The sequence below is a fragment of the Pelmatolapia mariae genome, linkage group LG15 (genome assembly GCF_036321145.2).
Source record: "Pelmatolapia mariae isolate MD_Pm_ZW linkage group LG15, Pm_UMD_F_2, whole genome shotgun sequence".
Lineage (NCBI taxonomy): Eukaryota > Metazoa > Chordata > Actinopteri > Cichliformes > Cichlidae > Pelmatolapia > Pelmatolapia mariae.
The window spans coordinates 32,643,366-32,657,144 of NC_086240.1; positions in this window are offsets into that span (position 1 = coordinate 32,643,366).

Consider the following 13,779-nt stretch of genomic DNA (forward strand, 5'->3'; position numbering starts at 1 on the left):
TGAGCTTTACACCCCTGGGCTAGACTTTCAGACTAAAGATATGCAGGATCATCACTATGTTTTGTGATCTGAGAAGGGATCCCCTTCACCAAAAGAGTGAAAATCCAAAAGAGAGAAACACAACTGGTGTCTAGATTAAACCTCATCCTTTTCATACTCACCACAAGCTTCATGTTCTAAACTAAAAATGTGCATAAACATTCCTATTTATTCTTCTTATCATTGCAATTATAATTACCCATTATAATTACAATAGACATGTGACCCTTCCATTGCTCGATAGCTGACAACAAGCCAGCTAAACAACAAAAACAGCTAGTTATAAGCTAATATTATGCCAGTGTCCAAAAAACTGCATAAACATTTGAAAGATCTTATGAACAGTTTGATTACATTCAAGCAAGTTTCACTAATGGCAGGTAACAGAGGCTAACAGCAACTCACAGTGGCAAAAGCAACAGTGCATATTGACAGAAAAGTTCAGGATATGCTCAGCAACTCACCTCAGTATCGCTATTATCCAACAAAAGTGAAGTTCGCTGTTTCATTAACTTGTGTTAGATTCTAACAAAATTTTATAGCCTCCTCACTACAGATGAACTGTGGCCAGTTGTTTGTCCTACAGCAGCCACTGTACCTATAATAATGCACTAGAAATCGGAGGGATAGAAAAACAGAACTCAGTTGACTGCAATTTGGAATCTACTGACACCTAGTGGTGAGATTTTACAAACTAAAACTTTAAGTTACACTTATAAGGGTTAAAGGTGGTGGCCACAGTAGCAGGTGAGCTTGAGATGAAGCCGAGGGATCAGCGGGAGCAGTGGCAGTGCCACTAACCGATCCAGGAAAGTGCTGATGCCCAGCCTCTGTAGGACAGAGTTGTCCAGGTGTCTGTGCAAAAAATATGCAGCAAAGGAGTGACACAATGGACACTCCGCTATCTTCGCCACCACTACACATCAGACATAGCCCGTCTGCCTAGTTGCCTCCAGCAACCACTGGGAAACCACTTGTTTTTTCACATTCACTTCTCCTGACACCCCAGTTTTCTTTGGTTAGTAAAACATAACCCGCACATTGACTGGACTGACAATAAAATTAACAGTTGGAGTTTGGATCAGGTTCCACCAGCTCCATCTCAGTCCCTACACCTCCCCCCAGTTGAACTTCTGTACCCTCTGAATATCATGATTTATAGGTTTTCAGTACAGATAAAGCTTTTTCCCTGCCACCTCATAGACCTTATGACTGCACCATAGACCTCCTACCCAGCGCACTACTCCTTTCCAGCCAGCTATACAACCTGTGGCAGCCAGAGAGGGTTAGGAGCCTGTTAGGATCATCTGTCCATCTCTCGCTCTGGTAGGTGGTAGTTTTTTCTTTGTGGATAAGAAGGATGAGACACTGAGACCCTGCATTGACTATTGTGGGCTAAATGAATTCACTGGGAAGAATAAGTACCCCCTGCTGCTAATCAGTTCTGCTTTTGAGGCCCTATAAGGAGCCACTGTTTTCACTAAACTCGACCTCTGTAATGTTTATCATTTGCGAGGGGAATGAATGGAAGACGACTTTCAACACTCCTCTTGGACACTCCAAGCTCCAGCTGTGTTCCAGGCTCTGGTAAACGATGTTTTGAGAGATTTTCTGAATGCACTCATCTTTGTTTACCTTGATGATATATTAAGTTTTTGCAGGTCTCTGGAAAAAGATAGGATTGTAGAGTGCAGCACCTGTTGGAAAATAGTCTATGTAATGGCTGAAAAATATGAATTCCACTCATCATCTGCCACTTTTCTGGGCTACATTCTCACCAGTGGCCAGGTGAACCCAGTCAAGATTAGGGCTGTGATGGAGTGGCCCAACACAAACCTCCCAGAAAATGTTTCAACAATTTCTCGGCTGCTTATGGTGAAACTGGCATCGGAGGAGTGGCGGCATTGGCTGGAAGGGGCCGAGCATCCATTTATTATTTGGACTGATCATAAAAATCTCACTTACCTCAGAACGGCTAAAATGTTAAATACCTGTCAAATTTGCTGGTCTTTGTTGTTTGGACGATTGAATTGAAACATTTCTTATCTGCTAGCGTCCTGAAATGAAAATCCTGAGGCCCTCTCTCTCCAGTATTCAGAAAATGCCAGCCAGCAGAAGCCACAACTAATTCTGCCCTCTTCCTGCACCATTGGTTCATTAACTTGGGACATAGAAGAAACCATCCAATGAGCTGCAAGACAAACCCGACCCAGGCTCAGCCCACACCCTCCCCACCGATCATCGCTATGTTTCTGCTGCTACATATTCTGCTGTGATCCACACCGCCTGCTTCGCCTGCCACCCCAGGGTGACCTTGGGGTGCTTCCTTCTCGACTATGTGGCAGCATGCACGATCTATGCAAGAAACAAAAGAAGCACGCAACAGGTGTCAGGCATGCTCCAGTCTCTTTCTGGTCACACATTTCTCTCGACTTTGTCACTGGTTTACCCACCTTCCCTGGTAAGACAGTCATGCTATCCATCATCGACAGATTCTCAAAAGCCACTCATTTTGTCACCCTGCAGAAACTGCCTACTGCATATAAGCCTGCTAAACTGTTTTCAGGTTAGATCGAATCTAAGTAGCAATCGTATCAGACCAGGGGCCCCAGTTCACCTCATGAGCCTGGAGGGCTTTTTGCACCACTCTAGGAGCCTAGGTATATTGGAGTTCTGGCTTTCATCCACAAACAAAAGACAGAAAGGCTCAACCACGAGCTTGAGACCCTGCTCTGCATCACTACACAAAATCCCTCCTCTTGGTCCACACGGTTATCCTGGGTCAAGTATGCTCATAGCTCTCTTACCTCTTCTGCCATAGGTCTATCCCCATTCGAAGCATCTCTAGGCTACCAGCCACCTCTGTTCCCCACCACTGAGACTCACCTAGTTTCCCGGGTACAACATCATCTCCAGCAGAGTAGATAAATCTGGGAGCAGAATTGAGAAGCTTAAAATAAGAAATATACAGAAGGTATGGCTCACTGCTAAACACTTTCCCTTGAAATCCTTGACCCACAAATTGGCTCCACGTTACATTGGTCCCTACGAAGTGGATTCTGTGATCAGCGCCACTGCAGTCAAACTCAAGTTGCCTCCAACACTATGCATCCATCCCACTTTTCATGTCTCACAAATCAAACCTGTTCGGTCCATTCATGCCATGATGCCCTGTAGTCCACATGTAAAAGTGTCCTTGGACAGGATACTGATGCTGATATTGCTTGGTAAGTGCTTATGAAGAATAAATCAGTTAAATGTGTTCTTTAGTACACAAAACTTTGAGTGTTCAGTTAGAGTAGAAAAGTATATATGCAAAGCATTTTGTTTACCATTCTGGTAGAGATAATGGGAAGGCGACACGCACTAGACATGTATATAATAGGCTAGGCTGACATATCAGTGTCATCTTTTTAAAAAAATACTTGATCTTTGGCCTTTTTCAGCTTTATTGGACAGAGCAGCGAAGAGTGCCAGGAAAGCAGAGAGAGAGAGAGAGAGAGAAAGAGGAAGACATGTGGCAAAGGGCCACTGGTTGGACTTGAACCCAGACTGGCAGCTCTCCGCCATGCGGCATAGGGTTGCCAGCTCATCCCAGCGAGCTAAAATGGCACCCCATCAGCGTCATCTTTTGACCAGAAGCTCACAAGTGATATGTTAGTTGTTTTTTTGTTTTGTTTTGTTTTGTTTTGTTTTGTTTTGTTTTGTTTTGTTTTGTTTTGTTTTGTTTTGTTTTGTTTTGTTTTGTTTTGTTTTGTTTTGTTTTGTTTTTTTGCCTGTCCCGTTTGTCACTGTAGCAATCAGAATTATTGTCTGAAGACTGATAAAAATGCCCAACAGATCTATATTCCCAAGTGGATTATTACTGGTCTACTTGATTGATCTTGTGTGTTTGTTTGTTTGTAACTTTTAAGTTATTACAATAGGAACAGAAAATGACCGTGGGATAAGACAGGGAAAGACGTAGACAAGAGAACTTTAAGCAAAGGAGAGGGAAAGAAAAACAGAGGAGAAGATGGACAGTGAGAAAAGACACAAAAAATTTGCTAGAAGAAAACGAGTAAAAAGAGAACAACACAGTAGGGAGACCACAGCAACAACCTAGATAAGCATAACTAACAGTAAATAATAAATATTATATGCTACTGAGCAGCACACAAGACCGAAACTCAAGATATGTTTAGAGACAGCAGCCAAGGAAGATGGTGTGTGTCTGAGCACACCTGTGTGCACAACTGTGGGCGTGAGTGCGCTTGTATTCAAAAGGTTTCTCCATGTAACTGTCTAATAGTAGGTGTGGGAAGCCATAGCCCTGCCCCCCAGGTCATGAAGCAAAGTGATTTGTTAGTTGATATCGGGAGTTTAAATTCAGTCACAGTAAATTTACTTTTCTTGCCCACCTCTGAACTTTGATGTGGAAGAATGCTTCTCAACAAAGGCTGTACAACGACATTTACCCTTCTCATGTCTCAAATTCGTAATGCAGAAATTTGATTCTGCATTACATCATAACCTCCTGGTTTTGCTGTTGAGTTTTGCCATGGGAAACACTGAGGCTGGGTTACATCAACCTCTTTGAAATCTAATTCTAGCTATACTTTTGATCAACAACCCTTCCTTTAGCGGTATAGAAAAAGCTTAAAACATGAGGAGAACCACAAGGAAATATTGTATTTTAGCTGGTTTTTGATTTGGCAGCAAAAAGGATACCATGATGAAAATAAATAACATGGGAGATGTTCCACAGACTCCAAAATAGCCATTGCTTATAGCCTTTTATTTCACTGCAACAATAATTCCCCAAGTGTAGGCTGGGGCTCACCCAGTTGGTCAGTGTAATAACAGAAATGACAAAAATTCAGCTTAAAATTACTTAGAAATGTTACATATTATATACATTTGTTCATTTATATAGATGCTGAATTTAAACTGGTAATATGAGGCGGTTCCTTTGTGATGTTACTCATTACTCTGACCTTAGTTTCTTTTACTTGTACTGAAGTTTGTGTCCTAGTGGCAGGTGGATCACACATTGTTTTAACAGTTTGCATATGACTGCGTAACATTAGCAATTTATAGCCAGGCCAGCATGCTATACAGGAACATCTGTGCCGAGTATTGCTTGGAAGTCTTGGGGTCAAAATGGGAGACGCCCCCTAGGGTGGTGGAGAATGACCAAGCTAGTCCAGATACAGACAGACAAACTGGTGATGGCTAACCAACCAGACACAGTAGTGGTGGACAAGCAGAGGATAGATGTTGCTATGGTCTGTGAGAGTGTCTGGGGTTTCTCCTCTGCTAGCTGTCCATCCTGGCTCATCCTCATTCCCCACCTGCCGTGGCTACCTGCAAGCCATCAATCAGCCGTCCAGTACTTGAGACTGGCGTTGACTTCCAATCTCTGCCAGACCATCTGCTACCCCATAGTGGTAACTTGGCTCTTGCATACTTAAATCTAACAAATCCTCTTTTGTATAACCTTGTGTCTCTTTGTGTTTCTTGCTACCTCTGTCCAGGATCATTACCCACCACACCTACAGTTGATTCTCCCGTTCTGGATTCCTCTCTCCACTCACCCGAAAGAGCTCACGGACTAGCTCCTCTGACAACGCTCACACAAACTCCCTCTGCCTGCCCTCCTCCCTGCCATTCACCTCTGGATCACACAGGTCAACTGGATTGACTCACTCTTACCCTGTTGGACACTTCCACTGTTTCCCCCCTCCTTCCGGATCCTGGTCTCCCATCTAACCAGTAAGCAGTTTCCCTAATTCTAATCATTACCTGGCAGTTCCTCCCGCTCCTTTACTAATCCCTCTCAAACACACTACCACAAAACTCGGACATTAGAACAGTCATTTTCACTACTCAAACTCCATTTCTCATTTATGTATTGATCAGACTTACACTTTAATCTAGCTTTGATTAAAAATAAACATGCTTTATTATTAGGAAATAGAAAAAAGCTCTGTTTTACCACTGATCATTTTTAATGATATAAGGGTGGATATTAAGACCTTTGAACCTCTCTTAGTTATGAGGCTGCCACAGGGGGACTTTAATCTCTTTCTACCCCCTAGTGTCTCAACACTATCTTCCTGATGTACTCATGGATTTGTTGTTTCATCCTGGATGATCGTCCTAACACTCACTAGTTCTTGGACTCCGTATAGAAATCCAGCACCGTCTCATCTCATTCACAAACGTACACCAACACACGCACCCAACAGGCCATTTTTAACATGGACAGGCGGGGAGGGGAGCAGGCGATTCTTCTGCGTCTCATAGGGACCTTGATCACTAAGGGACGTAGATATTAAAGGTAGGAGATTCCCTTCCCTGCTACCCCCAAGTGGTTGCCACTGTCTCAGCTTTAAATGCCTCAGCTTTATAGATTTTAAATATTTCAGTATAGTTTTGGATGGATGAGATATTTCAACTAAGGAAAATTGATTGTGTTTGGACAACAAAAGCTGTTTTGAATGAATGAATCCAAAATAGGTCCAGATGGCATGAGCTGTGAAATGACCAGAGCTGAACTGGATCCAGGACTGATCCGCTCTGAATGAACCTTATCTGTTTTAGGTCCCTCCTGCAGTGCAAGCAGACTCAGACACAGTTTGCTTATCCTTCATGGAGCCTATATCTTCAGGCAGATCCGGTTCTGGGTCAATCCAACGAGACTGATTTTGGTGATTTTCAGTGGAAAATCTGTTGAGATTCAGACTTTGAACCTTTAAAATGTTGTTTGACATCATTTAATGACTGAATCTCAATCTCACAGAATTTTAATGAGATTGAATCTCAACACATTTCAACATGAAATGTAATCAGATTTCAAGCAGACTGTCTGTAGCTGCTTTTAAAATGTCACTCTAAATACATTTAGTTCAGTTTTAGAGTCTTAAAGTCCATTTCCAAGATCCTGCTGTGACAGACATTTTTCCAATCAGTGTGACCAATTACAACACAAGAAATGATTGGTTATTGATCACTGTGCGACATACAGTAAATGTTTGCAGTACAAGAAAACTGACAATACAATTGCTGCATTATGTAGACAGAGTGACAGCTTTTACAGATTTTATTCTGAGCTGATAAAAAAATCTGTAGTCACTGTCCTTGTATATTGATGACCAAATAACTGCAAAGCAATCAACTAATGTTCATCTGACATTTCAGTGTTAGCACAGAGTAACGTAAACATGTACAAATTAATTTGCTCTTCTATGCACATTGTGTCATGACCCTGGGTTTTGTACCCAGCATTTTCTGTTATGGACCCCGTTACTGGTTTGATATTTTCTGTTTGACGTTATTGGAGTTTTCAGTTTGGATATTACCATTGCCTAGATTATGTTTTCATTCTGATCTTGTTATTCCTGTCTTCCCCATGCCTGGCCCGTGTTTCTGTGATATTTCCCATGTTTAGTCTTCTAAAGCTCAAAACCAGCCACCAGCCTCCCACCTCCAGGACCCCGAACTCCAGCATGTCCCTGGAAACCATGAAAACCACTGTTAGTCTTAACTACACAATAATTATGATTTAAGAATCCTTTCACCTCAATCCAGTATATGGGCTTTGTGTGATCCCTGCCCGCACAACAGCACCCTCCTCTGGCTCACATCCGCCATCATCTGTCAGATTCGGCTATTTTCTATAAGCCGACAACATGCAACATGGTTGCAGCCATGCTGTGTTGGAGTTCTTTGTGTTTCAATAAACTCACTGTGTTTAAAGAGTAATGTAACGACTTATGTTTTTGCAACTAATTTTTCCTGCAGGCACCCCTAGATCCTGCATGTTTGTCACATAGCTAACTGCTAGAGTCCACATAGTCGTGAATATTGAAATTTGCCACCCACACACCACAGCCACAGTCTGGGTGTGACAAATAATGCCAAAACAACAATAACTCACAATCAATGACTTTTAACATTTCTCTTTTTATTTGATTTTATTCTTTTCTCCTTTTTTTTTTGTCATCAAATTGATTGAAAACAATTGTAACTGAAAACAACTTATGAAGTACTGAGAAACATATGTCTCTCTCTGCTCCTCATCAGCTGTGCAGGCTGAGAATATGACAAGAAAGTGTCAAAGGTCAAAAGGTATTCTCCTTTAACAGTGAAAGCTCAGAAATGGATAAATTATTAGCCACATTTTTGGCCTCTTCTGTTTGTGTGACTGAGGATGTAGTTCAGAAATTTCACCAGTAGATGGAAGCATTGTTAAAGGCATGTCAAATTGGAACTTGAGCTGGTCTGTACTTCACATTACAGAGGAAGAACACAGGCAGACACACACACACACACACACACACACACACACACACACACACACACACACACACACACACACACACACACACACATGTGTGTGTATTTATATCCTTGTGGGGACATCTCATTGACACAATGCTTTCCCTAGCCGCTTACCCTAACCCTAACCATCAAAAATGAATGCCTAACCCTGACCCTGACCCTAAACCTAACCATAACCTAATTGTAACCCTGACACTAAAACCACATTTTGAGTCTCAAAAATGCCTTCAAACTCGTGGGGACCGGGATTTTGGTCCCCACGAGGGCTGATTGTCCCCACAAGTATAGTAAACTACCAATTTTTGGTCCCCATGAAGATGTTAATACCCGTCCACACACACACACACACACACACCCCAGCATATGCTATATTGCCCCAAAGGTTTCTTCCAGATCTATGCCATGGTACGCATATCTCAATTTCCAACCTCGCAACTGCAATTCATTAAGTGTAGTGATAGTTACAAATATGTAAGAATTGCACCAAACTGATTGAGAAAAAAAATGTACCTGAAAATAATTTGAGCTATTGACAAACATATTTCTCTCCCTGTCCCTCATCATCTGTCCAGGCTGAGAATATTCAATTCAATTTTATTTTATTTATATAACGCCAAATCACAACAACAGTCACCTCAAGGTGCTTTATATTGTAAGGTAGATAATACATACAGAGAGAAAAACAACAATCATATGACCCCCTATGAGCAAGCACTTTGCCAACAGTGGGAAGGAAAAATTCCCTTAAACAGGAAGAAACCTCCGGCAGAACCAGGCTCAGGGAGGGGCGGCCATCTACTGTGACCGGTTGGGGTGAGAGAAGGAAGACTGAATAAAAGACATGCTGTGGAAGAGAGCCAGAGATTAATAACAAGTATGATTCAGTGCAGAGAGGTCTATTAACACATAGTGAGTGAGAAAAATGACTGAAGAAGAAGCACTCAATGCATCATGGGAATCCCCCAGCAGCCTACACCTATTGCAGCATAACTAAGGGAGGACTCAGGGTCACCTGGTCCAGCCCTAACTATATACTTTAGCAAAAAGGAAAGTTTGAAGCCTAATCTTAAAAGTAGAGATAGTGTCTGTCTCCTGAATCCAAACTGCAAGCTGGTTCCACAGAAGAGGGGCCTGAAAACTGAAGGCTCTCCCTCCCATTCTACTTTTAAATACTCCAGGAACAACAAGTAAGCCTGCAGTGTGAGAGCAAAGTGTTCTAATGGGGTGATATGGTACTACAAGGTCATTAAGATAAGATTGGGCCTGATTATTTAAGACCTTGTATGCGAGGAGCAGGATTTTAAATTCAATTCTGGATTTAACAGGGAGCCAATGAAGGGAAGCCAATACAGGAGAAATCTGCTCTCTCTTTCTAGTCCCTGTCAGTACTCTTGCTGCAGCATTTTGGATTAACTGAAGGCTTTTCATGGAGTTTTTAGGACATCCTGATAATAATGAATTACAGTAGTCCAGCCTAGAAGTAATAAATTCATCAACTAGTTTTTAAGCGTTACTCTGAGACAGGTTATTTCTAATTTTAGAGATGTTGCGCAAATGGAAAAAAAAGCAGTCCTACATATTTGTTTAATATGTGCATTGAAGGACATATCCTGGTCAAAAATGACTCCAAGGTTCCTCACAGTGTTACTGGAGGCCAAGGTAATGCCATCCAGAGTAAGAATCTGGTTAGAGACCATATTTCTAAGATTTTCAGGGCTGAGTAAAATTACCTCAGTTTTATCTGAATTTAGAAGCAGTATAGAGGTCATCTAGGTCTTTAAGACATTCCTGCAGTTTAACTAATTGGTGTGTGTTATCTGGCTTCAAAATTATTAACAAGATAATCGACCTCTGTTGGAGTAGCATTCAGGTAGCTGCTCTGCTCTGTGTTGGTACAGTGCATTGAAGATGATAACAGTGTGTAGATTACATTCTTAAACTCAGTTACAGCACTGTCAGACAGACATCTACTGTGATGAAATCTACTCCCCACTGCTGTGTAATAAATTATTGTAAATTAATCAGGAAATGATCAGACAAGAGAGGGTTCTCAGGAAACACTGTTAAATGTTCAGTTTCTATGCCATATGTTAAAACAAGATCTAGAGTGTGATTAAAGTGGTGGGTGGGTTCTTTTACATTTTGAGAGAAGCCAATTGAGTCTAATAACAGATTAAATGCTGTGTTGAGGCTGTCATTTTTAGCATCTACATGGATGTTAAAATCACCCACAACAGGAAATCAGACAGAAACTCTGTGTAAGGCCCAGGTGGACGATAGATGATCACAAATAAGACTGGCTTTTGAGTTTTACAGCTGGGGTAGACAAGGCTAAGCTTCAGGCTTTCAAATGAATTAAAAGTCTGTTTTGGTCTTTGGTTGATTAATAGGCTGGTGTGGAAAACTGCTGCCACACCGCGGCTAAACATGTCACTCCTGGTCAGATTGGGGAGGGGACCAGAGAAAACTACAGAGTCCGACACTGTTTTGGCAAAGTTAATAAAAGGATTGTGTGAAACTTGTAAACATCTCTGCGTGATGTCTACCAAGACAAAAGGATCGGAGAGACTGGCGTTGTCTTGACAATTTGGTGCCGTGACCCGGATCTTGGTAGCTGATCTCGATTTGGACCTTGGCTGAGCGGAAGGGACACGGAGGGTATCACCAGCAGAAAACAAGGTATGCAGAGCCTGTTTTACCGAATCTGCACATTGGAAAATTCACTAAATTTCACCCAAAAGTGTCCTGAACACAGAAGTCCGCAAATTTAAATAAGAGATGTGTGTGGAAGGGAGCTGGTTTCTCTAAAAGTGAGGGTTGGTGTCTCAGAAAGCAGGACTTTCTAAAATCCACTGTCCTTGGTTTGGCAACCCTCCTACATAAATGATGTTTCATGTACTTTTTTTATTCAGAAGGTATAATTAATAATAAACGCTATATTTTTGTAATTTTGTTAACAGCGCAGAAAATGAAAGTCAAGGATGTAGAGCAGGCCGAGTAATAAGTAGGCAGGACCGGCTATCTATAACTGTGGGTTCAGAGGTGACGTGCTCTCAACCATCAAGCACTACACCACAACTTCTAGTGGCCCTGTCCCAAATATAATGGCAAGCACCTTTGCATCATTCACGAAACTAACTCTAACCAGGGAAAAGCCTTTTCTTACCTCACCTGACATCATCTTAATTCTTTCTTACCACTAGTTGCAGTTCCAAAGACTTCTGGAGAGTAATTATTAAAAGAGCTCTTGAGCTACAAAGACAAAGAGCTTGAGACCTATGCCAATCCTTAATAATTAAGGACTAGCATATATTATATATATTTGTGGCAACTGTTGTGATTTAGTGCTAAACAGAGAAATTTGAAATGTACAATAACTGTGGAGTGTGTGGATGCGGTGGCGTTTCTATGCACCTCTGCCATTTCTTTCTGTCTCTCTCCACTTTTCTTTCTCTCGCTCGCTCTGTCTCAGCGTGGTGTATTTGTGTGCATATCTGTTAACTACACCTTACGCCTGCAGGGACGGGAAACTTCTGGGATTTCTGCCCTCCTCCTGGGCACACCTAAAGTAATCAAGCTCACCTATTTGTCAATTGCTGATCAGCTGGCTCCTACTTAAGCTGGGAACAAACCTTCATTCTCTGCCTGAGCGTTGTACGAACTACTATTAGTGAAACCATCTTCAATCTATAAGTCTGTGTCTCTGTTACCTTGAAGATTACGAACTTGTCATCTCATCTGTGCAAAAGCCCTGGCGTTTTCCCTGTGAGAGTGACTGGTCATAGAGAGCTGGATGAGATTCTAGTCCTGTGTCAAATGTTATCTGGACTCTGGATACTGTAGCTCATCTGAAAAACTGAGCCTCAAATCAAAAATACTTGACTACCTGCTTTAACTCTCTAACATCCAGATTAAAGCAGATAACTCTTAAGCTGGAAAGAAAATGGCAACATCATCATCATCATTTAGCCTGGAAAAATAGTTTGCTGCTTTATAAAAAAGCTCTCAATAAAGCTAGAACATCTTATTATTCAGCACTGATTAAAGAAAATAAGAACAACCCTAGGTTAACAAAAAGTCAGAGCTCTGTTGAGCCAACCATTCCTTTAATGTTAATTAGTAATGCCTTCATAATTTTTTTTCCAAATGAAGCTAACCATTAGAGGAAAAAGTTACAACCATCTCATAGATGTGGCATTATCTACAGCTACTTTCAGTACCATTGATATCTATTTAGAGTCTTTTTCTCCAATTGATCTTTCTGAGTTAACCTCAGTAATGACTTCCTCCAAACCAACAACATGTCTTTTAGACCCTATTTCTAAGACTCCTCAAAGAAGTCCTACCATTAATTAATGTTTCAATCTTAAACATGATTAACCTATCTCTATTAACCAGCTATGTACCACAGGCCTTCAAGCTGGCAGTATTTAAACCGTTACAAGACTGAGCGGTCTTAGCAATAATAGGCAAATCTCTAACCTTCCTTTTATCTCCAAAACTCTTGAAAGACTGAGTAGTTGTCAAACAGCTAACTGATCATCTCCAGAGAAATGATCAAAAATCAGAATAAGACAGTAAATGGAGAAATCCTTCTCATGCTTCTGTGTTGATTTTTTTTCAATTGCTATTACACCTTGAGCCTGTCACCTTTGTCACAAAGCCCAGCATTTCTGCATTTCTGGATTTCTTAATAATGTATGTAGTTGAGTAGCATTGTGCTGAATTCAGTATAAATTATGTTGTCTAAGCTAACATCCATCATGAACAACACCTCCCACCCCCTGCATGAGACTGTACGAGCACTGAACAGCTCGTTCAGCAATAGACTTTTTCACCCACAGTGCAGGAAGGAGCGCTACCGCAGGTCATTCTTACCAGCAGCTGTCAGACTCTATAATGCAGCTTAACATTCTTTTGGTCATCTTACTCACCAGCTTGTTCGTTTACTGTACATTTTATACACAGCTCTGTAGATTTGATACATAACCCTGTACATTTTATACATATCTCCGTACAATTTTTCTATACATACTCTGCACATTGTTACCCGTATATACCTGTGTATACGAACTTCGGTTGCTTATGTTTACCACCTTGTGTCTCCCTTTTATACTTTATTTTCCCTTGCTGTAAGAGCTCTGTAACACCGAAATTTCTCATCCGTGGGATAATAAAGGTTTATTCTATTCTATTCTATTCTAAAGAGCTGCGAAAAGTTGTAGATTAGTAAACGTAGCATCAGCACCAAAATGCACTTGAACATAGATGTCAAAGTAACTTGTCTATCCTTTATCCTTCCAAGGATGCAGCCCAGCCCCCGAGTTTGGACACAGCCCTTGTAATCAGCTCACAGCTCAACTGTCAATAAAGTTTGTAAAACCTTTTGACGTTTGTACGCTGTGCGCATGCGCC